This window comes from Rutidosis leptorrhynchoides, chromosome 6, assembly GCF_046630445.1.
Source record: "Rutidosis leptorrhynchoides isolate AG116_Rl617_1_P2 chromosome 6, CSIRO_AGI_Rlap_v1, whole genome shotgun sequence".
NCBI classification, from domain to species: domain Eukaryota; kingdom Viridiplantae; phylum Streptophyta; class Magnoliopsida; order Asterales; family Asteraceae; genus Rutidosis; species Rutidosis leptorrhynchoides.
The window spans coordinates 317,774,835-317,780,077 of NC_092338.1; positions in this window are offsets into that span (position 1 = coordinate 317,774,835).

The following is a 5,243-nucleotide window of genomic DNA, read 5'->3' on the forward strand; positions in this document are numbered from 1 at the left end:
TGAAAATGCGTTGTTTTACCCTGTTGTGTACATAAAATAAACTGTAAACATATATACATATTTTTGAAGTTTGGTATATTACCCCACATTCAAAAATTATTAAAATCTAAGAATAAAAGTTAGAAAATTATAAAAACTATTACAATATTATCATAAGTATTAAACGTAGCAACATTACAAATTACAAAATAAATAAAACTAAGTAGACTAGGGATGATACTGATACCAGTAGGGGTTCCATGCATAACCATAGGTGCTATAAAATGCTTCGGCTGGGTTATACGTAGGATACGGTGGTTGAATCTCTATAGACCAGGGAGGGAATATGGGCGATGGAGTAGGAATATAGTTTCTACCTATATGTTGGCAATAAGCAATGATTTGGTTTTGATGAACTTGCCAATCTTCAAATACTATGTTCTCCAAGCTTGACTAATAGAATAGGCAGGCCCTTAGCTTCAACTATATATATATATATATATATATATATATATATATATATATATATATATATATATATATATATATATATATATATATATATATATATATATATATATATATATATATATATATATATATATATATATATATATATGTCTAGCATTTTCATACTCTTGTGAAGCTATAAACCTTTGCATTTCTGTCATTTCATTTCCCCCTCCTACATTACCTTGCTGTTGGTTTCTCTCAACCTGTGGATGTCTACCATGGTATTTTACTGCGGCGTTATTTCGCCTCTTCAAAACCTTCGCACCATGGTATACACTTAAACCTATTGTATCGCGGGGTTCTGGTTCTTCGACTAATAATCCCCCCCGACTTATATCCACACCGAGATATTCAGCAATCAAAGTAATAAATATACCACCTCCTATTATGCTATGCGGTCTCATCCCCTAACCATAGCTGATAAATAATAACCCACACAATAAGGTATACTTACAGCGCTTTGTGGGTCTCGAATACACATGTGGTAAAACAAATTCTGTTCATTTACCTTTTCCTTGTTCTTACCTCGTTGTGTAATCGAATTGGCTAAAAACCTATGAATTACTCTTAATTCAGCTCTATCTATATCCAAATAAGAGTAATTTCCCCCTTTAAATCGGTGATGGCTAGTCATTTGACTCCATACACCATGCGTATCAAAATTTTCGTCTATCTTCCTACTGTTCAATATCAACCCTCTACAATCGGCAGATTCTAACTCCTCAGGCGTATATATACGTAAAGCCTGAGCCATGTCTAGTAAAGACATGTGGCGCATCGAACCTCCTAACAAAAATCTAATAAAAGATCGATCGGTTAAACTAGCTACCCGATCATTTAATTCTATACTACACAACAATTCTTCACACCATACTTTATATACAGGTCTACGCATGTTGAATAACCGTACCCAATCGTTAAAAGTAGAATTACCATACCTCTGTGCAAGTAATTCCCTAATTGGCCCGACCAATTCTACAGCTTCTAATGGTCCCCATTCTATGACCCTAGGTACTTCAACAGCTTTAGAATGAAGAGTATGCAAACCCCTTTGGTATTTTGGATAATCTATCCAAAGTCTGTCAAATCTCAGGTTCGGGTGCAAATCTTCCAAGTGCATATAAGAAAATGTCATGACTGGATGAGGTATATCTTGTTTGTAGTAGTTATCCACCTCCTGTTGTTCCGCATTCTCAGCAGGAGCATTGCGAGATTGGGATGAAGATTCACCCCTTTCAGTCTGCAAAACACATCAAACACAATTTTTGTGCATCCAAATATGCATTAGTGTCAGCAAAATCATCAATCAAAATAATTACAATGACATGATCAATTTATATCAAACTTAAGCTCATTTTCATATTTTCATCAAATCTACACTTTTTCAAATAAGCATATACGAAAATGTTCGCCAAGTTCATAAGCATTCAACTCAAATAACATGTCAAAATAATCATTACTAGCAATTAAACAAGTTTCAAATGGCATTATCTCTCAAAAATCAAGTTCATGAATTTTAGACTTGAAAAAGTCCACTTTAATTCTCAAAATCATGTTTAGGCTCAAAGTTTGGATCATTTAACTACCTAAACATGTTACACTACTTAATTTAGCAACAATTCATGACAAAAATCGGCCATAACCTGTTTATATCAAAAAGCCCCAAATTTGCTCAAGAACACAAACCCTAGATTACTCAAAATTTGAAGTTTAAGGCTTCTAATCATGTTAAATAGCATCAATCTAGGTTATACAAGCATAATACATAAACAATTTAAGCATAATTACACTAAAAAGCATCAAAATCAAATTGGGTATAAAATTCCTCAAGAACACTAATTTTCGGATTAAATGGTGTTTAGGTGTAGAAATTTACCGTTTTTCTTGAGTAATTCCTTGATAGCATCCTTCTTAACATGATTTTAGTAAAAGATTTGATGATTAACGGTCAAAAATTGTGAATTTAGGAGTGTTTTTTCGGGTTTTTTCGGGTTTGTTTCGCAGAATTTGTGGGTGTTGGGTTGGGGACTGATCAGTTTTGGCCCTTTTATTTTTTTTCTGTATTTTTGGAACTCCGCGAGTCGCGGTATTTTACCCTTCAAACTCCGCGAGTCGCGGAGTTTGTTTTTTTTTTTTTTTTTTTTTTTTTATATCTTATACTAATTAAAACAATTAAGTAATTAATTTTAAAATTTTGTTTCCCTTGTTATTTAGGATGAGGTCGTTTCGGATCGATGTCCTAGTCCGTCCTTCGACAAAATTTTAAAATTTGTCTTTTTGTAGCGATTGTTTTAAAAGTTAAGATTTTTGATTTTTTTTTTAAATGTTTTTGTCATACTTTAATTCAATAAGATTAAAAATAATGATAATAAAAGTTCTCGTCCCTCCCTCGGGTAAAGCAATTTCGGTTCAAAGACCTAGTCTTCAACTTACGACGAATTTTAAAAATCATATTTTTAACTTAGCGACATAAAGTAAATTTTTATTTTTAAATTCACACAACTTAAATATAAAATTCAAAATTAATATTAAAAATTCACACCAAACTTAAAATTTAAAATGAATAAAAATAAAATTCATATTTTAAAAATTAAAAAATAAATTCACACCAAACTTAATTTAAAAATTCATATTATAAATTCACACCAAACTTATATTAATTTTTCAAATATTTACAATTTTAAATATATTGATTTTACAAAGTTTACAATATTAATTTAAGATTTATATATTAATTTTAAAAACATGGTAAAAATAAAATTAAAAATCTTTTTGGCTATTTATCCCACTTTAATCAATCAAATATTATCAAAAATATACGCCCCTCTTTTCGGTAAAGTAATTTCGGTTCCATAACCTAATTTAACTCATGACGAATTTTTGAAATATTTTGGGTTGATTGATTAAAGATATTTATACCTTAAGAATAAACGTTAAATTTCGCAGTGATGTAATAAATTTTTGTATGATATCAATAATTTTGGTCGCCAAACCTAATTTTATTCAATACCAATTTAATACTTTATAGCTAACAAATTAGCGTTTATTATCAAAAGGTTAAAAATAAAAAATAAAAATAAAAAACTGTACAGACTTACCTGTGATATAGTATTCTTAGTTATATGATCTATCCCATTCATAAGATAGTCGGTTTAATTGGTTTTCCATGGCTACATAGGCGTAACCTCGAGCATTCAGTGTTGTTTCTTCTAAACATATGAACGGTCCGTCTCTACATAAAGTAACAAATTCGGTGTTTGAATAGGTTTGATTATTTGAACATTTACCTCCATGTGACCATTTTCCGCATTTGTGACATCTTTCAAGGTGTCGTGCTCTTCTTTTCGCTGCGTATTTTGATTTTCCTTTACCAAATTGTAACTTATTATCTTCGCATCTGGATTTTTTCTTACTCCGTCAAATCTTTCTCTGATTACTGATACTATTTCACTCGGAAGTGTGTCATTATTACATTTAGTGATCAAAGCGTGTAGCATTAGACCATGGTTTAGTTCACAGGCAGTCTTCATTTCGTAAAAACCTAAAAAAAAAAAATTCAGAATGGGGAGAGAAGACTAGTTCTTTAGGGTCTGCTAGGGAAAGACCATTCGAGTTCCATTTTCGAGAACTACATGAAAACATAAAATCTAACTCTAACAGAAATACATAAACCCCCTATACTTAGTTGAAATTGTGATTAACATTATTTTTAATTGAATCATCAACAACTTGTATATCTTTGACTTTTACTTCAATCCAATTGTTGATTTCCTTCGTAACTTTCACAAATTCAACTAACATTGCCTTTTCTTTTGACGATAAATTGGATATTAATCGGTTATATAACTTAAAGTTTCCTTTAATCTTAGCATCGTGAATCCGTTTATAAAGTTTCTTCGTTGAACTGTTAAAAATGGGTTCATCTAATTTCGTATCATCAACGGCATTCTTTGTGATTGGATCATCATTAAGTGTTTCTTCATCTTCCCCACACTTATGCGTTTTTATTGGTCTAACAGTTTTGGTTTGTGGAGATCTAAACTTTCGGTTCACAAAGGTGATCAATGTATCACCATCCCTAAGTGTCATTCTACCTTCTCTTACATCAATGAATGCCTCGGTGGTTGCTAAAAATGGGCGACCTAGAATTAGAGGAATATCAAGGTTTTCCTCCATATTAATCACTATGAAGTTTGCAACAAAGGTCAAACTTCCCACGTTAACAAGAAAATTATTTGCTATTTCAACCGGGTGTTTAATGGTTTGGTCAAATGATTGAACACCTATTTTGGTTGGTTTTAATTTACCCATGCCTAATCTTTTGTATAAGGAAAGAGGCATAATATTTGCACTTGCTCCTAAATCTGCGAGTCTATTATATACAGCACCATCATTAAGTAAGCAAGAAATGATAAATTCACCCGGGTCTCCTGCTTTAGTAAGTCGAGTTGGTTTGTAAACCTTTTTCGGGTGTTCTTTCCTTGGTTCTTTCACTTCTATTTGAATTTCTTGTTCACATTTTTCTTCGTTTCTTGGGATGGGAGGTTTGTATAAGAATTCTTCTTCATCACTAAAATTTGAATCCTCCTTATATTCTAATTTTGATTTTTCATATGTTGTTGATAACATATTTATGTTTTCATTTTGAAGGTTTTTCTTTGGTGGTGAAATTATGATTAACTTTATTGTCAACTTCCATCGGACCATGTATGTAATGTTTAACTCTGTGACCATTAACTTTAAATTCAATC